This window comes from Stegostoma tigrinum, chromosome 13, assembly GCF_030684315.1.
Source record: "Stegostoma tigrinum isolate sSteTig4 chromosome 13, sSteTig4.hap1, whole genome shotgun sequence".
Lineage (NCBI taxonomy): Eukaryota > Metazoa > Chordata > Chondrichthyes > Orectolobiformes > Stegostomatidae > Stegostoma > Stegostoma tigrinum.
In genome coordinates, this window is record NC_081366.1 from 3,697,193 (window position 1) to 3,724,639 (window position 27,447).

A 27,447-nucleotide genomic window follows, 5' to 3' on the forward strand; every position below is an offset into this window, starting at 1 on the left:
TAGAGTTGCCTGGTCTGGAATTGTTCTCTACAATTCTTCCCCAAAAGCTTGTGCAGGTGGAGTAAAAGTTTTTTTTTTCATTCTGTGCAGATGTGAGGAATTGAACAGCTGACTGTGAATGAATAGGTTTGCCCCAGGGTGAGATTGACTTCAATGGTGAGTGGGTGGCAGGCAGGAAGAGAGCTTAGATTTTGTTTTGGCCAGGCTGTTAAGTAAAACAAAGAACTGTGGATACTGGAAGTCTGAAACACACAAATTGCTGGAGAGACTCAGGAGATTTGGCAGTGTCTGTGGAGAGAAAATTGCTTTCAGAACTTTCAAGATATTGTCACACCTACTGAGTTCTCCAAAAGTTTCTGTTTTTGTTAATTCTACTTTCAGTGGATCTCTGGGACCTGTGTCAATCAGCTCACAAGTAACAACTTCTGAGTTCAACCATAAATAGCAGCTACATGAAAGAGTTATGGGAACTTTGAAACCAATGAGAAATGTGACTAAGTCGATTCTGATCAAGATTAATGTTTAAGGGTCTAGGCCCGAAACGTCAGCTTTCCTGCTCCAATGGTGCTGCTTGGCCTGCTGAGTTCATCCAGCTCTACACCTTGTTGTTGCTAACATTTAATCAAATTGGCAGAAAGGGGACCGACATACAAATTTGGGTGGCACGGTGTCTCAGTGGTTAGCACTGCTGCCTCACAGCACCAGGAACCCGCGTTCAATTCCACCCTTCGGCAATTGTCTGTGTGGAGTTTGCACATTCTCCCTGTGTCTGCCTGGGTTTCCTCCAGGCGCTCTGACTTCCTCCCACAGTCCAAAGATGTGCAGGCTAGGTGGATCGACCATGCTAAATTGCCTGTCGTCTTCAGGGATGTGTAGATCATGTGGGTTATGGGGGATGGGTCTGGGTGGGATGCTGAGGGTCAGTGTGGACTTATTGGGCTGAAGGGCCTGTTTTCACACTGTAGGGATTCTATGATTCTATTCTATGAATGGTTACCTCATTGTGGAAACCTTCTCATCCTTCCATTTTTTGGACTCTTCATTGAAGGTACTTCTTATCACCTGACTTTATAATCTGGCTATTGAATGTTGTACTGAATGTCTTCTTCTTTGGCGAAATATCAACCTTCGCATTTAATCGTGCTCTTATGATGTCCCATGGGTTAGTTTGCTACTGTGGTCCTTCTTTCTTGTGAGAAACTGGTTTAATATTTAATGATGTGCAAGACTGGGGGTTGAGGGATTTACACGTGCTGTAGAATGGAATTAGTGAGATTTCAATGGGCGAAGCAACGGAGATTACAGGAATGTTCTGGATGCTGTATGTGCTATTCATTGTTGGGTAAATGTAACGAATCATCATCACCCTGCAATGCACATTTCTGATTGAAGCCCATTGTTAAATGTAATCTCAAAGATAAAGCACATCCCTATTTTAAACACTTTAAAATCATTGAATCCCTACAGCGTGAAAGCAGGCCATTCAGTCCATCAATTCCACACCAAGTTTTCAAAGAGCATCCCACTGAGGCCCAAACCCCTATCCTTTTCCCATATCTAATCCACCTAAGTTGCACCCCTTGGGCTGTGGGAAGAAATTGGAGCACCTGGCAGAAACCAACAACGACACAGAAAGAACATACGAACTCCACACAGTTACCCAAGGCTGGAATTGAACCCAGGAGCGTGGTGTTGAGGCAGCAGTGCCAAGCACTGAGCCACTATGCCACCCTTAAAATAAGCACCTTGTTACCTATCTTTGGCAAATTTTACAAATCTGTTCAGTGAGTATACGATGAGTCGATAAGGTCTATTCTATTCTTAACTTTTACACAGCATTTGAATTGTAAGTTTAATGGAATGTATGGAAAACAAATAGAGTTAAGAATACTACAATTAAGAAATTAGCTACAGTTCGTTAGAAGTTATAGAGTTTTACAGCATAAAAGATGCCTTTTGGTCCATCATGCCTGTGCGGAACATCAAGTATAGAAACACAGAGATATGAGCAGGACTATGCCATTCAAGCCTGCAGCATGTTGTTTTTTTTCATTCATTCATGGGATGAGGGCATCATTGGCCAGGCCAGCATTTCTCATCCACCCCTAGTTACACAGAGCCAACCACATTGCTGTGGATCTGGAGTCACATGTAGGCTAGACCAAGTAAGGATGGCACTTTCATTCCTTAAAGGATGTTAGTGAACCAGATGGAATTTTCCCAACAATCAGCAATGGATTCATGGTCAGCAGGACTTCCTAATTCCATATTTTTACTTGAATGATTAAAATCAAATTCCACCATCCGCCATGGCAGGATTCAAACCCGGGTCCCTAGAATGTTACCTGTATTAACAGGCGAGTGATAATACCACTAGGCCATCATCTCCCCTTGATGATGACTACGGCTGATCATCGAGGTCAATACCCTGATCCACCACTTCCCAACCCTACAAAGGGCTGTAGTGGAACTTGCAATAGGACAAAGACCGTGGACATACATACAACTAAAAAGGAGGTAACGGGTTAAAGGCTCAATTGGGTAAAATAGGCTTCAATTTGTGGGGAACTGGTATCAGTATCGGGGAAAGTAGGGGTTTTATGCGTGGAAAGTTTTTTAATACAGAGGGTGGTGGGTGCCTGGAACGCGTTGCCAGCGGAGGTGGTAGACGCAGACACGTTAGCGTCTTTTAAGATATCTTTGGACAGGTACATGGATGGGCAGGGAACAAATAGACACAGACCGTTAGAAAATAGATGACAGGTTAGACAGAGGATCTGGGTCGGCTCAGGCTTGGAGGGCTGAAGGGCCTGTTCCTGTGCTGTAGGTTTCTTTGTTTCTTCTTTGTTTATCACTGGGACTAACAATAATGGAGCCGATGTTCATGTGAACTGATAACGAGGGGAGTAGAGACAAATTTAAGCTATTTAAACTAAATAGAGTGGGTGAGGAGATTAATTGTAGCAAGAAATGTTCTATCAAAGATGACAGGCAAGATAAGAGAGGAAAATACTGATACAGGAAGTAAAGGTCAGCAAATGACAGGAATGATGGGGAGAAATAAAAAGAAATTTAGGAACCCACCAATGATCAATGTTAGCTGTTAAATGAATTACAAACAAAAACTAAGGCTTTGCATCTGAATGTGTGCAAAATTTATGACAAATAAGAACCTAAGAACCAGGAGCAGGAGTAGGCTATTTGGTCCGGTGAGCCTGCTCCACCATTCAATAAGACAATGGCTGATCTTTTCATGGCCTCAGCTCCACTAACCTGCGTTCTCACCATAACCTTTAATTTCTTTACTGTTCGTTCAATGAGGGCCTCAACTGCTTCACTGGGCAGGTGGTTGCACAGATTCACAACCCTTTGGGTGAAGAAGTTCCTCCTCAGTCCTAAACCTGCTCCCCCTCATTTTGAGGATATGCCCCCCCAGTTCTAGTTTCACCAGCCAGTGGGAACAGTCTCGTTGCATCTATTGGATCTATTCCCTTCAAAATTTTATGTTTCTATAAGATCCCCCTCATTCTTATAAATTCCAATGTGTAGAGTCCCAGTCTACTCAATCTCACCTCATAAGCCAACTTTTTGAGCTCCAGAATCAATCTAGTGAACTTCCTCTGCACCCCGTCCAGGGCCTCTACAGCTTTTCTCTAGTAAGGAGACCAAAAATGTATGCTGTATTCCAGGTGCGGCCTCACCAGCACCTTATACAGTTGCAGCATAACCTCCGTGTTTTTAAACACTATCCCTCTAGCAATGAAGGATAATATTCCATTTGCCTTCTTAAGTACCTGCTGCACCTGCAAACCAACTTTTTGTTATTCATGCACATGAACATCCAGATCTCTCTACAGAGCAGCATCTGCAATTTTTCACCATTTAAATAATAGCTCATCTTGTTGTTATTCTGACCAAGATGGATGACCTTACATTTGCCAACATTGTGCTCAATCTGCCAGACAATTGCTCGGTCACTGAAATTATCCTTATCCCTCCTCAGACTTCCATTGTACTTTGTACACTTTGCTGTACCACTCATCTTAGTGTCATCTGCAAACTTTGACACACTACACTTGGTCCTCCACTTGAAACTATCTATGTATATTGTAAACAATTGTGGTCTCAACACCAAACCCTGAGGCACACCACGAGCCACTAATTGCCAACCAGACAAATACCCATTTATCCCCATTCTTCAGAGACACAAAAACTGTAGATGTTGGAATCCAAGGTAGATAAACAGGAGGCTGGAAGAACACAGCAGACCAGGCAGCATCTGGAGGAAGCGAACAGTCAATGTTTCTGGTATCACTCTTCTTCAGAACTGTTCATGTTCAGGGTGACATGTCAGCAATAAATTCAATAAAAACCTAAGATCATAAGAAATAGAAACAGGAGTAGGTCCTTTGTCCCTTATAGCCTGCTCTGCCATTCAATTTGATTGTGGCTGATCCAATATTCCTCACCTCTTATTACTTCCCTTTTAAGTTTAACAAGTTAAACAACCATTGTCTTCTAACAAGTTCTCAGGAGGCCATTGCGTGGAATCTTGTCAGGGTCTGAATGATGTGGACGGTGGAAATATTCACGACAGAAATAACCAAGAAGTTATCATGGCCTATGTCAACATCAGGAGCATCTCACACCATCTTTTATGTTTCCGTTGAGCAGTGAGGCTAGTTTCTCACTAGGCAGCCCTGGGTTGAGAGTTAAAAGGGATTATAGCTTGTTAAGTATCATACCTCAACTTTATTTAGTAATCAGTTTCCTATCTGACCAAACAAGTTAGATGTCAATAATTTTCGAGACGGAAATCTGAATGAGTATCTGGAAACTTCAGCTCACCACTGCTGTGAGGATCTGCTTTGTTGCCCAGTGCCAAACTCCATTCTCAAGTCATGATCCACATGGTCCAGCTGTATGCTCCCCATGTCCACAGACATTAGCATTCACCATTTGTTAGCCCCCTAAATCCATCAGGACATCTCTCTGATGCTTAGGAAGCAGAGGCCTGTATTGCAGGGTGCAGAAAGGCTTCAGCATAGTCACTTTGCATACAGCGAAAGGAATCCAGCTAACAAGGTGTGGAGCTGATGAACACAGTGGGCCAAGCAGCATCTCAGGAGCAGGAAAGCTGATGTTTCGGGCCTAGACCCTTCATCAGATAACTCCTGCATTGGGTTGATCTTTCTGTCTCAGTGGAGACTGAGAGACAGCAATAGATTGGCCAGAGCTCCTTACAGCTCAACATCAAGTGTTTTTCAGAACCATTTAAAACCGTACTCCCCCCCCCAACACCCCCAGGACAACTATTGTCCCCTCCCAACTGACAGCCTACCTGCCCTGGTTAACCTGCCTGGAGCTGAAATTATGGCTCAGGTTGGGTGAGGTCTTATCTGGTCATTAATGAAGCATTTCAGGTCCTTGGTTAGCAGCAGGGTGAGGAGATGGAGCATAGATCTTTCTGTAGGGATCTGAGATGAGAAGAAATGTCCTCAGCCAGAGAGTGGAATTTACTACCACAGAAAGTGGCTAAGGGCAAAACAATACGTATTTTGAAGAAGTAGACAGATATACCTCTAGTGGCTCAAGAATTAAAGTGTTATGGGAGGGAGGTATTGAGTTCAGTGATCAACTATGATCATATTTAATGTTGGAGAAAGCTCGGTAGGTCAAATAGCTTACTCTTGCTCTCTGATGAAGGGTCTAGGCCCGAAACATCAGCTTTTGTGCGGCTGAGATGCTGCTTGGCCTGCTGTGTTCATCCAGCCTCACATTTTATTAGCTTACTCTTGCTCCTATTTTTTATGTTTCTATGGTCTATCACCATCCAATCAAATTAATTTCCATCCCTGTCTCCAGGCACACTACCTATAGGCACCCATGTTCTATAAAATATTTCCTTAGCTGTCAATTACTTTGAGAAATCTTGAGAGCCAGGGACCCGGGTTCGATTCCCACCTCGGGCGACTGTCTGTGTGGAGCTTGCACATTCTCCCTGTGTCTGCGTGCGTTTCCTCCGGGTGCTCCGGTTTCCTCTCACAGTCCAAAGATGTGCAGGCTAGGTGGATTGGCCATGCTAAATTGTCTGTAGTGTTCAGGGGTGTGTGGGTTATAGGGAAATGGGCCTGGGGGGATGTTTCAAGGGGTGGTGTGGACTTGTTGGGCTGAAGGGCCTGTTTCCACACTGTAGGGAATCTAATCATTACATAAGGCATTATGGAAATGGAAGTCTGTTTAGAATTGGACTGAATAATGAGAACATGGAAAGTTCTATTGTATGTGACACAAGCTCAGTTGTGATAATGGCCATTTAACTGAGGTATTAGGTGGGAAGGGCAAGGGACAGTAGCCCCTATGGGCAAGCTCATTTCAGGAACGCATGGAGTGCTCCATGAGTGCAATAATATTATTTCCAAATGATTGTGCAAGAAGAATGCAGTCATTCCTATTTCTTCACTCTATCCCTATAGCTCTACACACTTACTTATCTCAAGCGCTTGACCAAATGCCTATTCCAAAAGCTTCGTACACTCAGGAGTCAAACTATGGGAAGTCTCAGGGATATAGTTATCAACTTTCTGTGTACACTTGTGTCAGCTAAAGCAGCCAGAAGTAAACAGAAGTAAACAATAGTTGGTCTTTAATTATGCATAGGTTGACAGGATACTTACATCTATCACTGCTTAATTAGCTTACTGCTTTGTGCCAGTGTGTGTATTGTTTTTGACTAATGCATCAGTGTCAAAGATACAACAGATTAATTTCTTCTTCCCAGAGATAATGGGAACTGCAGATGCTGGAGATTCCAAGATAATAAAGTGTGAGGCTGCATGAACACAGCAGGCCAAGCAGCATCTCAGGAGCACAAAAGCAACTTCTCTTTTGACTCCTCCCACTTCCTACAGACTAAGGGGGTGGCCATGGGCACCCGCATGGGCCCCAGCTATGCCTGCCTCTTTGTAGGTTACGTGGAACAGTCCATCTTCCGCACCTACACAGGCCCCAAACCCCACCTCTTCCTCCGGTACATTGATGACTGTATCGGCGCCGCCTCTTGCTCCCCAGAGGAGCTCGAACAGTTCATCCACTTCACCAACACCTTCCACCCCAACCTTCAGTTCACCTGGGCCATCTCCAGCACATCCCTCACCTTCCTGGACCTCTCAGTCTCCATCTCAGGCAACCAGCTTGTAACTGATGTCCATTTCAAGCCCACCGACTCCCACAGCTACCTAGAATACACCTCCTCCCACCCACCCTCCTGCAAAAATTCCATCCCCTATTCCCAATTCCTCCGCCTCCGCCGCATCTGCTCCCACAATAAGACATTCCACTCCCGCACATCCCAGATGTCCAAGTTCTTTAAGGACCGCAACTTTCCCCCCACGGTGATCGAGAACGCCCTTGACCGCGTCTCCCGCATTTCCCGCGACACATCCCTCACACCCTGCCCCCGCCACAACCGCCCCAAGAGGATCCCCCTCGTTCTCACACACCACCCTACCAACCTCTGGATACAACGCATTATCCTCCGACACTTCCGCCATTTACAATCCGACCCCACCACCCAAGACATTTTTCCATCCCCTCCCCTGTCTGCTTTCCGGAGAGACCACTCTCTCCGTGACTCCCTTGTTCGCTCCACACTGCCCTCCAACCCCACCACACCCAGCACCTTCCCCTGCAACCGCAGGAAATGCTACACTTGTCCCCACACCTCCTCCCTCACCCCCATCCCAGGCCCCAAGATGACATTCCACATTAAGCAGAGGTTCACCTGCACATCTGCCAATGTGGTATACTGCATCCACTGTACCCGGTGCGGCTTCCTCTACATTGGGGAAACCAAGCGGAGGCTTGGGGACCGCTTTGCAGAACACCTCCGCTCAGTTCGCAACAAACAACTGCACCTCCCAGTCGCAAACCATTTCCACTCCCCCTCCCATTCTCTTGATGACATGTCCATCATGGGCCTCCTGCACTGCCACAATGATGCCACCCGAAGGTTGCAGGAACAGCAACTCATATTCCGCCTGGGAACCCTGCAGCCTAATGGTATCAATGTGGACTTCACCAGTTTCAAAATCTCCCCTTCCCCTACTGCATCCCTAAACCAGCCCAGTTCATCCCCTCCCCCCACTGCACCACACAACCAGCCCAGCTCTTCCCCCCTACCCACTGCATCCCAAAACCAGTCCAACCTGTCTCTGCCTCCCTAACCGGTTCTTCCTCTCACCCATCCCTTCCTCCCACCCCAAGCCGCACCCCCAGCTACCTACTAACCTCATCCCACCTCCTTGACCTGTCCGTCTTCCCTGGACTGACCTATCCCCTCCCTACCTCCCCACCTACACTCTCTCCACCTATCTTCTTTACTCTCCATCTTCGGTCCGCCTCCCCCTCTCTCCCTATTTATTCCAGTTCCCTCCCCCTATCCCCCTCTCTGATGAAGGGTCTAGGCCCGAAACGTCAGCTTTTGTGCTCCTGAGATGCTGCTTGGCCTGCTGTGTTCATCCAGCCTCACATTTTATTATCTTAATTTCTTCTTCCCCCTGTTTTTGGGTGGGGTGGGGTGGGTGCATGTGGAGTTAACGTCCCCAGAGAATCAGCCTCATGCTTCGCTGCAGAGTTTGTAGGAGGGCCAGCTCAGGGATTAGCATAACACTGCTGCCTCATGGTGCCAGAGTTCGATTCCACCCTCGGGTGACTGTGTGGTGTTTACACATTCACCCCGTGTCTGCGCAGGTTCCCTTCTGGGAGCTCCAGTTTCCTCCCACAGTCCAAAGATGTGCAGGTTAGGTGGACTGGCCATGCTAAATTGTCCATTGTGCCTAGGGATGCGTTGGCTATGGGTACAGGGTAGGTCTGGATGGGATACTCGTTGGAGTGTTGGTGAGAAAAGATGAGTCAAATGGCCTCTATCTGTGCTATAAGGGATTCTATGAATCTTAGAACACCAAATATTGGCTAATTATTGAAGAGACTATTCCTTTGAACTTGATCTGTCATCATGATAGTATTTAGATTTATTACATAAGTTCAAACTAGTGGACACAGGCTTAAGGTGAGGGGGGAAAGGTTTAAAAGGGACCTCAAGGGCAACTTTTTCACACAGAGGGTGGTGCATGTATTTTATGAACTGCTGGAGGAAATGGTGGAGGCTGGCACGATTACATTTAAAAGGCATCTGGATGGGTGTATGAATAGGAAGGGTTTACAGGAAGTACCAAATAAAAACCAGGAGAACTGCGGATGCTGTAAATCAGGAACAAAAACAAATTTGCTGGAAAAGCCCAGCGGGTCTGGCAGCATCTGTGAAGAAAAACTCAGAGTTAATGTTTTGGGCCCAGTGACCCTTCCTCACAGAACCATTCTGAGGAAGGGTCACTGGACCTGAAACTTTAACTCTGACTTTTTTCTTCACAGATGCTGCCAGACCTGCTGAGCTTTTCCCACAACTTTGTTTTTGCTGGCATTGACTTTACTTTTTTTTTGAAATCTGTGACTTGCTTTGTTATCTTCACAAAATTCCAGTTTGTTCCAACATTGATTTCCTCGAGCCAACACAAATCAACTGTTAATCAGAGCACGATGCAATTGTAATGGTAAAGCTACATTAATTTTATAATAAATGCTGTTTGACTCAAATACATGTGTGACTATTGCACAGTAATTATACACTATTCACAATATGCCACATTTGCAGCAACCAGTAATGGATATCAGGTGCACAAACTTTCAGGCATTATGAACCAATGTTAGTCCAAGGTTACCATAACTGGAACAATTAGTGTAGAATGCTTGCTAGCATGTCAACTGCACTATGTAATATTCATAGTGTTTTGAGACTTCATGCTCGGGTAAACTGCAACTTTATGACAATATAGATTTTCTATAATCTGCAGCCATGATGTTATTCAGTTAATTTGATAACTTTGCAGCAAATAACGTTATAGTAGCAATTGTTTAATAAAGATATTGTTTAGCTCTGTCAGTTTTCATTGTATAGGATAAAACCCATTTGTGATTCACTGGATTAGCACAGGAAAGGTCCAACGTTCAACACAGAACTTAAATCATGTTTTGTTCAAGCAATAGGTTTCTTCTACTCCACTCTGATTTTCTCACTTCTCACACTAAAGGCTCTGAAATGTTTACAATCTTGCAATCTCACCTTGGAATCAGACGGTCAGGGAGTAGGGTTCCAATCTGAAGATTTCAGGTTGACACGTCAGGGTGGAACAAAGGTAGTGCTGCAAAGTTGGGTGTGCTTTTTTTCAGGTGAACTTTTAAACATGGGTCTGCCGGCCTCTTGCCTGGACGTAAGTAGGTGGAAAGGCAATTTGTAGACTTGGATGAAGAAAGTGAATGTCCTGTCGCAGGTTTGCCGACGACACAAAAATACGTGGGAAGGCAACTGGTGAGGATGGCACAAAAAGACTGTAGAAAAATTTCAACAGGTTGAACGCGTGAGTAAAAACTTAGCAAATGGAATATAGTGCAGGGAAATGTGAGGTTACACAAGTGGCAGCAAGGAAAGAGAAGCAGAATGTTATCTAAGTGGAGAAAGACTGCAGAAAGCTACGGAAGAGAGGGATTTGAGAGCTTGAATTACAAAAAAAGCTAACATCCAAGTTCAGTGGGGAATAGAAGCGACAAATGGAATGTCCTGAAGAAGGCTTGTACCCAAAACATTGACTGATCCTTCCCTCCAGATGCTGCCTGGCTTATTGTGTTCTTCCAGCCTCCTGTTTGTCTGCCTTAGATTCCAGCATCTGCAGTTTTTTGTCTGTGAATGGAGCATTGGCCTTTATTTGAAAGGGAAGGGGGATTTTCTTACCCTTTTTGTACCTTTTATGGCAGGTCAGAAGAATGGGCTATGTAAAGTATCAATTAGTTTTGATTTGTTTTGATATGATTTATTGTTGTGATATATGTTGAGATGCAGTGAAAAATATTGTTTTGCATGCTCTATAGGCAGATCATACCATACAAAGTGCATCAGAGGAGCAGAACAGAGTGCAGGGCACAGTGTTACAGCCATGGGGAAGGTGCAGAGAGAGAGAGACAGAGAGAGAGAAATCAACATTAACATTTGCGAGGTCCATTCAAAAGTCTGCTGACAGCAGGGAAGAAGCTGTTCCTGAATCTGTTTGTCGGTGTTTACAAACGTTTATGTCTTCTGCCTGATGGAAGAGGGTGAAAGAGAGTATAACCAGGGCAGGAGGAGTCTTTGATTATGTTGTGATGCAGGAACAGAGAGGCATCAGGCCAAATGTGAACAAATCTTTGACGGTGACAGGGTGGGTTTTACAAAAAAAAGATTCATGGTTTTATTAAAGGAATCACGTACAAAGGAAAGGAAGTTTCATTAAAATGCAAAAAAAATCAGCTTGCCATCAGATCGAAGATTGTGTTCAATTAATGTCACTACACTTTCAGAAGAATGTCAAGAAAGAAACTGTAGCCAGAATTGTTAGATCCACGGAAGCCAAAAAGTTTGATGGCACAGATGAAGAACATTTGGCCCATCACACCAGCACTGATTCCTGAAATAAATGCCTTGTGCCAAACCCCTGCTTTTTCCACATCTCCTTACTAGGATTTCTATCCTAATAGTCATCCAATGCCATCTTGAATGCCTCAATTCCACCTAACCTCACCACATATTCTGGGTATTCTAAATCCTAACAACTGACTATTAACTTCTCACCTCACGCTTGCTTATTATGCAAATTACCTTAAAAGTCTGTGACCTCTGGTTCTTGATCCTTTTAATGGGAACAACATCTCTATAATGATTCCATCTAAACCATTCATGATGTTGAGGACCTCTATCAAATCTCCTCTCAATGATTTGTCTAGAGTTTTGCCCCCATCTAATTTTCCTTCTGGGACTGCTGGTACCTGAGCTTGTTACTGGAACAGTGTCTCTGCAGTTGTGGCCAGAGTGATTCTGTTGTTTTCTTGGCATTGGTAGAATTGATTTGGAATTCTACAATAAGAACTCTGGACTTGTCGGAACAAAGATCTGTACTGTGCTTTCAAACCGACGCTAAGATCTCAGATTTTTATTTTCAGAATGTTAGTCTAGAGCCATATAGCTTCATTACCCACAAAAGCTGGGCCATTTGTCTGCTCTGTGAGATCTTCAGTGACTCTGTCTCACAAAAAACAATGTCTGTCTTTCTCAAATGCAATGTTCTGGTTTCTATCCTTTGCTCTGAAAAGTGTTCCTTTCATAAATTTCCACAATTCTCACTCAAATATGTACACAGCTGATGAAATGATAAATTAATATCTTAGATGACACAACTTCATGCCTTTTCTTAATTTGTTCATGGGATGGGGGCATCACTGTCCATCCAGAGCCAACAACATGTGGAGTCACATGTTGGTCAGACCAAGTTTCCTTCCTTAAAGAACGTTTAGAATCTCATTAATGAACCAGAAGGGGGTTTCCAACAATTGGCAGTGGTTCATGGTCATTATTAGGCTCCTAGTTCCTGTTTTTTTTTAGTGAGTTTAAATTTCACCATCTGCTGTTGCAGGATTTGAACGCAAGTCCCAAGAATATTAGCTGGACCTCTGGATTAACAGTCTAACAGTAATACCACAAGGCCATTGCCTCCCTTAAATGGCTGTCATTGTTTTAGGCCCTGAAGCAAAGTAGCTCCATGAACCTTTTTGCACTTAGATGGTCTTTTCATTTAAAACAAAATTCAACCTCAATCCCACTTCTACACAGCATCCAAAGAGTTCAGGTCCAATCAAGTAGCATGAAATAGCTTACAAACTGAAAACGGATGCTGTAAATCAGGAACTCAAACACAAGTTGCTGGAGAAGTTCAGCAGGTCTGGCAGCATCTGTGAAGAAAAAAAAATCAGAGTTAACATTTTGGGTCCAGTGACCCTTCCTCACCATGAAATATCTCGTTGCAATCAGCATCTGAAAAACTCTATCTTGTGTGGTATCTCATTGTGACAGAAACGTATTGCCATTAAACGTCCGCATTCAGCTGATGAAACCCAGCCAGGCTTACATGGCCTCTCACATCTAGTCAGTGCCATCAAAATGCTTGAGGTGCTTGTTAGCTTTTGGATTACAAAGCCATGTACGAAGGCAGCTCTGGTTGCCTTGGGAATGTGAGGGAAGTCCATGCGATAGTTATGTTTTGCCAAGTAGGCTCCTGTGATAAAAATCCAGAAATCATACACAGAACAAGTCAGAGCTGAATACCAAGATAACGAAGTGTGAAGCTGGATGAACACAGCAGGCCAAGCAGCATCTCAGGAGCATAAAAGCTGATGTTTCGGGCCTAGACTCTTCATCAGAGAGGGGGATGGGGAGAGGGTTCTGAAATAAATAGGGAGAGAGGGGGAGGTGGACTGAAGATGGATAGAGGAGAAGATAGGTGGAGAGGAGAATATAGTTGGGGAGGTGGGTAGGGGATTGGTCAGTCCAGGGAAGACAGACAGGCCAAGGAGGTGGGATGAGGTTAGTAAGTGGGAAATGGAGGTGACAAGAGAGTTGCAGTGGGAGAGAGATTCCCTGAGGTTGGTCCCGAGGGAGGAGGGTAACTTCTTCAGGTTAGGAATCCGTGGAAGAGGCTTCGCAGTGAGGTTAAAATTATGATCAGAGATCATGGGAACTGCAGACGCTGGAGAATCCGAGATGACAAAGTGTGAAGCTGGATGAACACAGCATGCCAAGCAGCATCATAGGAGCACAAAAGCTGACATTTTGGGCCTACAATACCTTGCTGGATGCTAAGGAACTCGAGGGATCTGCAGCTTGTGTTGGACGTGGCATTTAAGATGCGAGATCAAATAACAAAACTAGCACAAAGCCTACTCTTGCACTTATTTCTTATATGGTTAGCACTTCAGAAAGAGGCATTTTAATGCATTGTACATGTTCCAAACCTTTTGTCAGCTATGTACAATTAGACTTACGAATGGGGAAGCATTGGCTTCACAATATTATCATTAGATTATTAATCTAGTTACCCTTGTAATGTCCTGGGTTACATGAGTGCAAATCTCAAAATGGTGAGGCAATGGCCCTAATGGTTGTATCTCTGGACTGGTAATCCAGAGACCCGAATAATGTGCTGGGGACCTGGGTTCGAATCCTGTCTGCGGCAGATAGTGGAACTTGAATTCAGTAAAAATATCTGAAGTTAAGAATGTAATGAAGGCTGTGAATCCATTGTTGATTGTCAGGAAAAGCCCAAATGAATTACTAATGCCCACTAGGGAATGAAACGACCATCCTTACCTGGTCTAGCCTACATGCAACTGCAGATCCACACCGATGTGGTTAGACCATAAGACCATAAGACATAGGAGTGGAAGTAAGGCCATTCGGCCCATCAAGTCCACTCTGCCATTTAAATCATGGCTGATGGGCATTTCAACCCCACTTCCCTGCATTCTCCCCGTAGCCCTTGATTCCTTGCAAGATCAAGATTTTGTCGATCTCTGCCTTGAAGGCATCCAACATCCCGGCCTCCACTGCGCTCCGTGGCAATGAATTCCACAAACCCGCCACTGTCTGGCTGAAGAAATGTCGTCTCGTTTGTGTTTTAAATTTACCCCCTCTAATTCTAAGGCTGTGCCCACGGGCCCTAGTCTCCCCGCTTAACGGAAACAATTTCCTAGCGTCCACCCCTTCTAAGCCATACATTGACTCTAAACTACCCTCTTGGCAATTAGGGATGGGCAATAAATGCTGCTGAGCCAGCGGCGCCCTCATCTTGTGAATGAGTAAAGGGAAAAAAAGGTGGAATTTGAATCTAATTGAAAAAATGTCTGGAATTAAGAATCAAAGGATCGCCATTGTCAGTTGTTTGGAGAACAACCCATCTGGTTCACTAATACCCTTCGGGGAAGGAAACTGCCATCCTTACCTGGTCTGGCCTACATGTGACTCCACACCCACGGTGGTGTGGTTGAATTTTAACTATCCCTTCTGCTCACCTCAGCCTGTGAACACCTTCCCTTCAGATATTTTTTTCTCAAGAATTGCTACTGAAACCAATTGTGATAATGTTTTTGAAGAAGTGTATTCTAGACCATAATATGCAGGGTCAAGTAATGTTCCTGTGTGCCAGTACTGGTATTTCAATCAATCAGCTCAAATCGATATCTCCTGGTCTCAGAAAACAGGTTTTCCTCCCCTGGACTATTGGGATAGTCTCCTTGTAATCTTTCTGCTCGAAGGACCATTGCCCCAGTAGTTGCATATAACTGCAACCCTAATCCTTAGCAGCATCCTGGACAAGTTGGTGGAGTGGTGGCAGATGAAGCTCAAGTGCATGATGTAAGAAATGATGTGGATGGAAAATATTAAATCAGGTTAAAATTCCAAAGCAGGTGCAGGAGCAGAGGAACATGGGCCAAATGTACAGGAAGGTGGCAGGACAGGTGGAGAGGGCAGTTAAAAAAAAACACATATGGTTCTTTGGTCTTTATTAATAGAGGCACCAGAACATAAGGGCAAGGGGGTGCTGCTGGACTAGTAAAGATAAGTTACCAATGCCCCAGATGGCAGAGTTGGTTGTGGTGTTTTAACGTGAGAGTCACCACACCTCAGGGGCGGGGTGTGACTGAAAAGGAGGGAACCTCATTGTAATCCCAGTTGCTATAGGAATTGAACACATGCTGTTGGCATCTCAACATGACAAAACAGCCATCCAGCCAACTGAACCCCATGTTGAATTTATACGCCTCAGCTGGGATATTGTGAATAGCTTTGGGTTCAAGATTTTGGGAATGACGTGAGTGTAATGGAGACAGCGCTTCACAACAATGGGTCAAGGAATGCGGAACTTCAGTTCTGATGATAAATTAAAAAGTTGGGTCTGTTCTGCTTGGAGAAAAGACTGAGGGGAAATCTGATAGAGATTTTCAAAATAAAGTGGAAGCTGGTTAAATTGAGGCATCCAAGAGGACTTTAGATGATTAGTGTGCAAGCATTTGGGGAAAGGCAGGGGAAAGGCAGGAGATTGGCACAAAGTAACGAAGCTTGTTTGAGGATCCAGTGTAGATATAGTGGGCCAAATGGCCTCCTTCTGCACTGTAACAATTCCGTGATTCTACAACTTTCTGAAGCCACGGGATTGGGTGTAACATCAACCCAGAATCATCTGATAGCAGGGAATCACAGTAAGAGGGGGTTAGTAAGCCACTTTGATTATGAGGGGATGTGAACATTTGATTTTCCTGTAGATATAAATAATTGGAATAAATGCCATTTGCATGTTCCAAGTGATTCCCTCCTATAATTCAAATGGGGTGGACAGGTTATAGTCCAACAGGTTGATTTGAAACCCCAAGCTTTTGGAGCGTTATTTCTTCCTGAGGTGTTAGTGAGAGTAAGCATCAAACACAGAATTTAAAAGTAAAAGATGAAAGGTTCATTGATGCGGATGTACCAAATAAAGCTAAGAGGCTGTTAAATTTTTAATCGGTTACAAGGTTTTAATTGATTAATATGTTTTTGTAAATCCCTGAATTCCTTTCAAGTCACAGTCTTGAGAGAACTAAAGGTTTTATCAGTGGAAAGAAGAGGTGATATTTTAGGTCAGACTCTGCATGTTGGGTGTGAGGCCTCACTTAGAATCTGTTTGTGTTTTAGTTTTGAGTCAGACTGCTTTTATTTCTAAAGTAGGAATTTATAAAACACCACATTGACTGACTGTCAATCAATTGTGTGTTTTTTGAGAAAAATGATATGTATCTACAAATACAAATTCACCCCACTTTGATTCCCGTGTGTGTTTGTGTATGTGTGTGGTGGGGTCACCTGTAATGTAACATGAACCCAAGATTCCGGTTGAGGCTGCCGTCATGGGAACCGCACTTTGCTATCAGCCTCAGCTTGGCGACCCTGCATTGTTGTGTGTCCCAAAGTCTGCCTTGGAGTACGTTAAAGCTCAGGATGTGCTGGCCTTGGAGGGAGCCCAGAGGAGGTTTATCATAGAAACCCTACAGTGTGGAAACAAGTCCTTCAGCCCAACAAGCCCACACCGACATTTTGAGCATTCCACCCAGACCAATCCTCCTATAACCCACCTAATTTACACATCCCTGAACAATACGGGCAATTTAGCATGGCCAGTCCACCTAACCTGCACACCTTTGGACTGTGGGAACAAGAAAGTTCCCAGGGATGAAGGGTGTGTGATATGAGAAGCGGTTGAGAAGTCTGGCTCTGTATTCAGTAGAGTTTAGAAGGATGTTGGGGGGATCTGATTGAAACTTACAGAATGCTGAGAGGCCTGGGAAGAGTGGATGTAGAGATGATGTTTCCACTGGTAGCAGAGACTAGGACCTGAGGGCAGTGTCTCAGAGTTGGGGGGAAACTTGGGGGGACCCTTGTGAACTGGGATGAGGAGAAATTTCTTCAGCCAGAGGGTAGTGAATCCGTGGAACTCATTGCAGCAGGAGGCAGTGGGGGACAAGTCATTGAGTGTCTTTAAGACAGAAATAGATAGGTTCTTGATTAGTGAGTGGATCGAGTGTTATGGGAGAAGGCTAAGAATGGCATTGAGAAACATTTCAGCCATGATCTAAGTTGACCAGATTCTATGGGCTGAATGGCATAATTCTGCTCCTGTGCCTTATGATCTTACTACATGTGTGTATTACCATCTCTGCCAACCCAGCAAGCTCTCTTTATAATCTTTCAATAAAGGAATAATTTTAACTAAATTAGCTAATTGACAGTCCGTAAGGGGAACTGTCACAAAAATCAGAATTTTCACAGAAACTTTAAACTGAATTTTCAATAAACTGAATTAGATTTAAATGGAAATTCAGTTTCAGGGCATTGATGCATTGGTGATGTGCACTGATCATGAAAGGCCTGAAGTGTGCCCAAGAACATTGTGTACTCCCCCACCTCTGAGTACTTTGGCATGGACACATGAACGTTTTTCTTCATCTCTTACTGTTTAAAATGAAGCAATTAACTATTTGACATGGAGTTAGCTGTTATCACAGTGCTGTAATAAAAAATAAATTCCAAAGGAAACCATAAATAAAATTTAAGAACAAAGAACAAAGAAAATTACAGCAGAGGAATGGGCCCTTCAGCCCTCCAAGCCTGCGTAGATCCAGATCATCTATCTAAACTTGTTGCCTATTTTCTAACAATCTGCATCCCTCTGCTCCCTGCCCATTCATGTATCTGTCTAGATATGTCTTAAATGACGGTATCGTGCCCGCCTCTACCACCTCCGCTGGGAACATGTTCCAGGCACTGACCACCCTCTGCATAAAGAACTTTCCACGCATATCTCCCTTAAACTTTTCCCCTCCCACCTTAAAATCGTGACCCCTAGTAATTGAATCCCCCACTCTGGGCAAAAGCTTCTTGCTTTCCACCCTGTCTATACCTCTCATGATTTTGTAGACCTCAATCCGGTCCCCCCTCAACCTCCATCTTTCCAAAGAAAGTGGAGGACAGCAAATGTTGTTCCCCTGTTCAAGAAGGGGAGTAGAGACAACCCTGGTAATTATAGACCAGTGAGCCTTACCTCAGCTGTTGGTAAAGTGTTGCAAAAGGCTATAAGGGATAGGATTTATAATCATCTAGAAAAGAATAAATTGATTAGGGATAGTCAGCACGGTTTTGTGAAGGGAAGTTCGTGCCTCACAAACCTTATTGAGTTCTTTGATAAGGTGACCAAACAGGTAGATGAGAGTAAACCAGTTGATGTGGTGTACATGGATTTCAGCAAGGCGTTCGATAAGGTTCCCCACAGTAGGCTATTGTACAAAATGCGGAGGAATGGAATTGTGTGAAATATAGCAGTTTGGATCAGAAATTGGCTTGCTGAAAGAAGACAGAGGGTGGTAGTTGATGGGAAATGTTCATCCTGGAGACCAGTTACTAGTGGTGTACCACAAGGGTCGGTGTTGGGTCCACTGCTGTTTGTCATTTTTATAAATGACTTGGATGAGGGCGCAGAAGGATGGGTTAGTAAATTTGCAGATGACACTAAGGTCGGTGGAGTTGTGGATAGTGATGAAGGATGCTGCAGGTTGCAGAGAGACATAGATAAGCTGCAGAGCTGGGGTGAGAGGTGGCAAATGGAGTTTAATGCAGACATGTGTGAGGTGATGCACTTTGGTAGGAGTAACCGGAAGGCAAAGTACAGGGATAATTCTTAGTAGTGTAGATGAGCAGAGAGATCTCAGTGTCCATGTACACAGATCCTTGAAAGTTGCCACCCAGGTTGACAGGGCTGTTAAGAAGGTATACAGTGTTTTAGCTTTTATTAATAGAGGAATCGAGTTCTGGAACCAAGAGGTTATGGTGAAGCTGCACAAAACTCTGATGCGGCCGCACTTGGAGTATTGTGTACAGTTCTGGTCACCGCATTATAAGAAGGATGTGGAAGCTTTGGAAAGGGTGCAGAGGAGATTTACTAGGATGTTGCCTGGTATGGAGGGAAGGTCTTACGAGGAAAGGCTGAGGGACTTGAGGCTGTTTTCATTGGAGAGAAGAAGGTTGAGAGGTGACTTAATTGAAACATATAAAATAATCAGAGGGTTAGACAGGGTGGATAGGGAGAGCCTTTTTCCTAGGATGGTGACAGTGAGCACGAGGGGGCATAGCTTTAAATTGAGGGGTGAAAGATATAGGACAGATGTCAGAGGTAGTTTCTTTACTCAGAGAGTAGTAAGGGAATGGAACGCTTTGCCTGCAACGGTAGTAGATTCACCAACTTTAGGTACATTTAAGTCGTCATTGGATAAGCATATGGACGCACATGGAATAGTGTAGGTTAGATGGGCTTGAGATCGGTATGACAGGTTGGCACAACATCGAGGGCCAAAGGGCCTGTACTGTGCTGTAATGTTCTATGTTCTATGTTGTATGTTTTGGCGACCACTACTTTCTGTGACAGAAAATTCCAAGGCTCACCACTGTCTGAATGAAGAAGCATCTTCTCAGCTCAACCCTAAATAGTCTACCTCATATTCTTAGGCTGTGGGCCCCTGGTTCTGGACTCCCCAGTCAACAAGACCGTGCTTTCTGTATTTACTCTGTTTAGTCCTACTGGAATTTTTAAGTTCCTTTCAGATTTTTCTGAACTCCGGTAGATATATGTCTGACTGATCTGGATTCTTTTTGTAAACATCTTTCTTTTTTGGTCCTTTTGATTAAATTAATTAAAACAAATTAAACTGGAGATGACCCTTTAAAGGTGCACTGTAATGACAAAAAAGAATCCCAAAAGGAATTTATAAGGTTAAATAAAATTTCATTGTTTTGGCTAATGAGGCACAGCAGCCCCTGCTGTGCCTTTCAATAAAAGCCTGAATTACGCCAGTGAATACCATTTGCCATATCTCTGTGGGCACTGGACGCTGATGTAACAAGTTTCTCTTTATATGTGATCTGGGTACTCAATTAAATAGTGCCCTTTAACTGCTCTAATAAGATAATTAAAATACCACTGACACAGCGAACTGAACCACATTTTAAACAAAGAGGGGAATGTTAGCATTTGTGGAATTAAACCCCAGTATCCGGGGAGGAGGGAAACAGGAGAATTTGGGTTACAAAAGGAATAAAGAGAGATCATCGAAAGATCAGGAGAAATAGAAGATAGGGAAGCAAGGGGAGTGGGAGAAAAAGAAGCAGTGTGTAGGGGAAGTCCCAAGCAGAAAGTATGTGGTTCTGCATTTCACAGAAGAGATCGGTGTAATTTCACCCCTCATTTTTCTGAACGAGGTTGGGAAAATGACAGCATTCGACAGGCAGGGCCAACAGAATTCAGCTTAAATCCTTAAATATCGAAGAGGATGTGAAAGTAGTTTAACCTCTCCGTACCAGATAAAAGCTCTCAGAAATGACAATTTCAATTCATCTAGCCCAGGAATCAAGCATAGTTCTTACTGAAAGATGTGGTCAAAAAAGGCTTTTATCACTTTTCAGAGGGTCGTGTCCCCTGGAGGTATTGTACAGAATATTCATTAAACATGTTCAGTGACGTAACTGAAAATTCTTTGTTGGAAAATTTATTCATGGAGTTAAATTGTCAAATCAAATGCAGAGCTAAGTATCTTAATTTGTTTTGAACTGCGATGAAAAGTCAAAACAGTGAAACTGAAAAACGCATTCAGAAGATACATTTCCAGAGTCAGATGCTTCAAGATTCCTGATTTCCATTTTAATTTATCTATTTTTCTTTCCTTATTTTAGAACTATTCTGCACATCATGATGGCACCAGCACTCAGTCAGAGAGGGTTAATGCAAGATGCAACAGCAGGATATAAAATGATTGAAGGCTTAGAGAGAGCAAGCGAGGAGGAGCTATTTGCAAACATCAGGAGGAACATATTGTGAAGACCCAGATGTAAGACAAAACAGTGATAATGGGAACTGCAGATGCTGGAGAATCCAAGATAACAAAGTGTGGAGCTGGATGAACACAGCAGGCCAAGCAGCATCTCAGGAGCACAAAAGCTGACGTTTCGGGCCTGGACCCTACATCCTCTGATGTCGGGTCTAGGCCCGAAACGTCAGCTTATGTGCTCCTGAGATGCTGCTTGGCCTGCTGTGTTCATCCAGCTCCACACTTTGTTATTATGTAAGACAAAACAGAGTCAGATGAGGAGTTGGGCAAAATGATTTTTAATTTAGTGAATTGTTGTGATCTGCAATGCACTACCTGAAAGGACAGTAAAAGCAGATTCAACAGCACATGTCAAAATAGAATCGGATAAGCGTGTGAAGGGATAGATTTTGCACGGCAATGGGGAAAGAGCAGGGGCAGAGACAAAATGTCGGGAGCTGTTTCAAAGAGCCAGCCCAAGCACTATGGGTTGAATGGCCTTCTGAGATGTGATAACACATACGAAGAATCTTCTCACCATCAGGAACACATTCAAGTATTGCATAGATCAGGAGTAAAGGAAAGAAAATAGAATCACAATCCTTCATCTTCCTGAAGAGTGCAATGAACACTATCGCCTCAGTTCTCAGAGGTAATGGTTTAACCTGAGGGTCACCACAACTTAGTCAAGGATCAAGGCTGAGAAGGTAGGGCCTTCATGGTAATCTAGCACAGGTGTTGGTGTCTCCTTACATCGTAAATCATTCTGGAGGCCAAATGAATGAAAACAGCCCCAAAGTGTACCCATTGTACACTAACATGGCATGTGAATTTTCCAAGCAATTGTTTGGGTCCTTGCTCCAACCATTTTCAAAGGATAAAAGTAAGGAAGTTGTAATAAGCCTGCATAAAACATTGGTTGCACCTCAAGTGGAACATTGTGTCCAATTCTGGGCAAGGAAAAGTCACACCAAAAAAGAGCCACACAATGACTACCTGCAATAAGGGAGAATCTAGTTACCTTCCTTGATACACAGTAGCACCACCAACGCTGAATTCCCCTTATCAAGATCCTGGGAGCTACCAGAAAGTAAATTGGATCAGCTATTTGACTGTGGCTGCAACAGTAGGTTCACGGCTGGGAATCTTGAAACCTGGCCACATTTTACAAGACGCTAGTCAGGGTCGTGATGAAGTATTCTCCACTTGCTTGAATGGATGAAGCTCCAACAACACTTAAGAAGCTTGACACTATCCAGCACAAAGCAGCCCACTTGAAAGACATCTGAACTGTCATTTAAAACATTCAGTACCTCTGCCAACAACATACAGTGTGAACAATGAATCTCAAACAAACATGGGGTGTAGCAACTTACTGCATCTCCTTCAACATCTGCTAAGACTCAATGGAATGAGGCAGCAGGGGAGGAATTAATAAAGAGTTTATTGGATTTGAATTTGGTTGTATAAATATGGAGAGCCAGTAGTCAGTGGGAAGAGCTTTGTGAAGACTGGAACCATTGTCCTTTGTCTTCAGCTCAAATTCAGTTTCTAGAAACTCCAAGATAATCCTCTTCCCCAGAAAGTGTCTGATGCTTTTTGATGGTTGGGTCAGCATTTATTGCCCATCCCTAACTTCCCAGAGGGCAGTTAAGAGTCATTGTCATCCCTGAAATAAAACCCTCACATAAAAGTGTGCACTTGAATTCTGTTCAAACGCACTTATCTTTCAGAATATAACATCTGCCACAGAGAAGGACAAAGGCAGCAAATGCATGGAAACATTGGACTCACTAAGTTCTCCTTCAAACTACTCCCCACCCTGACCTGAAACTATATCACCATTCCTACATTGCCGTTGGGTCAAACTTGTAGAACTCCCCATAACTGATGGACTGCAGTGGCTCAAAAGGGCATCTCATTACCACCATCAAACATAAACAGTTAACTTTTCAGGTCAATTCATGAAGGAGAAATGTAATCATCAGTGGCCCAAAGTAAAATGTAGATAGGTCAACAAGAGGCGAGGCCACATTGGATTTGGTACTGGGTAATGAGCCAGGCCAGGTGTTAGATTTGGAGGTAGCTGAGCACTTTGGCGATAGTGACTACAATATGTTTACATTTACTTTAGCCATGGAAACGGATAGGTATATACCGTAGGGCAAGAGTTATAGCTAGGGGAAAGACAATTATGAGGCGATTAGGCAAGATTTGTAATGCAAATGATGGGGAAGGAAACTGCAGGGGCTGGGCACAATTGAAATGTGGAGCTTATTTAAGGAACAGCTACTGTGTGTCCTTGATAAATATGTACCTGTCATGCAGGGAGGAAGCGGTCGAGTGAGAGAATCATGGTTTACTAAAGAAGTTGAATCTTGTCAAGAGGAAGAAGGAGGCTTATGCAAAGATGAGGTGTGAAGGCTCAGTTAGGGTGCTTGAGACTTAGGAGTTCACCAGGAAGGACCTAAAAAGAGAGCTAAGAAGAGCCAGGAGGAGACATGAGAAACCTTTGGCAGGCAGGAATAAAAGAATGACCACAGTAAGATTAGGACCAGTGAAGGACAGTAGTGGGAAGTTGTGTGTGGAGTCCGAAGAGATAGGAGAGGTGCTCAATGAATATTTTTCATCAGCATTCACACAGGAAAAAGACAATGTTGTCGAGGATAATACTGATTAACAGACTATTAGACTAGACAGAATTGAAGTTCATAAAGAGGAGCTGTTAGTAATCCTGGAAAGTGTGAAAATAGATAAGTCCCCTGGGCCGGATGGGATTTATCCTAGGATTCTCTGTGACGCTAGGGAGGAGATTGCAGAGCCTTTGGCTTTGATCTTTATGTTGTCATTGTCTACAGGAATAGTGTCAGAAGACAGGAGGATAGCAAATGTTGTCCCCTTGTTCAAGAAGGGGAACAGAGACAACCCTGGTAATTATAGACCAGTGAACCTTACTGCGTTGTAGGTAAAGTGTTGGAGAGGATTATAAGAGATAGGATTTATAATCATCTAGAAAGGAATAATTTGATTAGGGATAGCCAACATGGTTTTGTGAAAGGTAGGTCATGCCTCACAAACATTATTGATTCTTTGAGAAGGTGACCAAACAGGTGGATGAGGGTAAAGCGGTTGATGTGGTGTATATGGATTTCAGTAAAGCGTTTGATAAGTTTCTCCACTGTAGGCTATTGCAGAAAATAGAGAGGCATGTGATTGAGGTTAGTTTCATGGTTTGGATCAGAAATTGGCTTGCTGGAAGAAGACGAAGAGTGGTGGTTGATGGGAAATGTTCATCCTGGAGTTCGGTTACTCATGGTGTACCACAAGGATCTGTTTTGCGGCCACTGCTGTTCATCATTTTTATAAATGACCTGGATGAGGGGATAGAAGGATGGATTAGTAAATTTGTTGTAGGTTACAGATGGATATAGATAAACTTCAGAGCTGGGCTGAGAGGTGGCAAATGCAGTTTAATGTGGAAAAGCATGAGGTGATTCATTTTGGAAGAAGTAACAGGAATACAGGGTACTGGGCTCATGGTAAGATTCTTGGTAGTGTGGATGAGCAGAAAGATCTTGATGTCCATATGCATAGATCCCTGAAAGTTGCCACCCAGGTTGATAGGGTTGTTAAGAAGGTGTACAGTGTGTTAGGCTTTATTGGTAGAGGAATTGAGTTTTGGAGCCATGAGGTCATGTTATAGCTGTACAAAATTCTGGTTGGCTTCACTTGGATTATTGCGTACAGCTCTGGTCACCGCATTATAGGAAGGATGTGGAAGCATTGGGCTATTGAGGCTGTTTTCATTAGAGAGAAGAAGGTTAAGAGGCGACTTAATAGAGACATACAGGATGATCAGAGGACTAGATAGGGTGGACAGTGAGACTTTTTCCTTAGATGGTGATGGCTAGCATGAGGGGTCATAGTTTTAAATTGAGGGGTGATAGATATCGGACAGATGTCAGAGGTAGATTCTTTCCTCAGAGAGCCCTGGAATGCCCTGCCCGCAGCAGTAGTAGACTCGCCAAGTTTAAGGGCATTTAAATGGTTATTGGATAAACATATGGATGATAATGGCATAGCGTATGTTAGATGGGCTTCAGATTGGTTTCACAGGTCGGCAGAACATCGAGGGCCGAAGGGCCTGTACTGCGCTGTCATGTTCCCTGCAGCCTAATGGTATCAATGTGGACTTCACAAGCTTCAAAATCTGCCACTCCCCCACTGCATCCCAAAACCAGCCCAGCTTGTCCTCACCTGCCTAACCTGTTCTTCCTCTCACCTATCTCCTCCTCCCACCTCTAGCCGCACCTCATTTCCTATCTACTAACCTCATCCTGCCTCCTTGACCTGTCCATCCTCTCTGGACTGACCTATCCCCTCCCTACCTCCTCACCTATACTCTCCTCTCCACCTATCTTCTTTTCTCTCCATCTTCGGTCCGCCTCCCCCTCTCTCCCTATTTATTCCAGAACCCTCTCCCCATCCCCCTCTCTGATGGAGGGTCTAGGCCTGAAACGTCAGCTTTTGTGCTCCTAAGATGCTGCTTGGCCTGCTGTGTTCATCCAGCTCCACACTTTGTTATCTTGATTTCTCCAGCATCTGCAGTTCCCATTATCTCTGAGTGAATCTGATTCTCCAATTTACGAATAGACATGGGCCTTGGTTGAGTTAAATTAAAACAAAATACTATGGATGCTGGAAGTCAGAAAGAAACATTGAAAAACTTTGAGAAATTCATCAAGTCTGGCAGCATATACAGCACTACCTCCTGTGAGTTTCCCTCCAAGCCACTCGCCATTCTGAAGTAGAAATATATCACCATTCCTTCAGTGCCTCTGGGTCAAAATCCTGGAATTCACTCCCTAATGACATTGAGCATCTATCTACAGTGGTTTAAGAAAGCAGTTCACTACCACCTTCTCATGGGGCAACTCGGGATGGGCAAGAAATGCTGGCAACACTTATGTTCCACCAAGATAATTTAAAAAATCCTGTGGAGTGAGAAACAGAGCTGATGTTTTGAGTCCCAGTATGAATCCTCAGTTGCTCTGTTTCTCTATCCAAAGATTCATCAGAGTTTTTCTAGCTTTTATCTATTCTAGTTTTTCTCCTTAGTTTAGTACCTACCTGAAACATTGCACCTCAGACAGTGTAGCTCACCCTCAATGTTGCATTGCAGCGTGAGATGACATTCATGTTGTTGAAGTAGGTTTAAACCCATGGCCTCCTATCATATGTGGCGGCACAGTGGCTCAGTGGTTAGCACTGCAGCCTCACAGCACCAGGGACCCAGGTTCAATACCAGCCTCGGGCGACTGTCTGTATGGAGTTTGCTCATTCTCCCCGTGTCTGTGTGGGTTTTGTCCACACGCTCCGATTTCCTCCCACAGTCCAAAGATGTGCAGGCTAGGTGGATTGGTCATGCAAAATTACCTGTAGTGTTCAGTGGTGTGTGAGTTTCGGGGAATGGGCCTGGGTGGGATGGTTCAAGGGGTGGTGTGGACTTGTTGGGCCGAAGGGCCTGTTTCTACACTGTAGGGAATCTTATCTAATCAAATCATCAAAGCATGGGAGTGACCAGGAGAATGTGAGCTCAGCAAGTTTTCTGGACCATCAGGAAGACAGCCGATTGCAATAATGTCTTTAACCCAATAAAAAGTCCCAAGATGCCTCACAGAATTGTTATCTATGAAAACAATTCATTCTGAGCTATGTGAAGTCAGGGCAACCAAAAGCTTGATCAGTGAGGTTGGGTGTAAAGTTCCCTCAAGTAGGAAAGAAAAGGTTGTAAGGTTTAACAGGGAAATTTCAGAGCCCAGGACAAAAGCCATTGAATTCACAGTCACATAACAACCTAAGATCAGCCCTTCAAAGGAGTCTATCAGTGGAGCAATGACAAGAGTTCAGAAAGCACATTTGCAATCTTAAGAAGCAGTTGAAAATTAGGTAAAATAAAGATGAAATTGCAAAATTTCCAGGTGATTACTCTGTTCATGCTGAGAGATGACTGGGGTTGGGCTAAACTGACAGTCGCCATGAGTCAGATATGAAGCAAGGTCAAGAAGGCAGCTCCTTCACGGT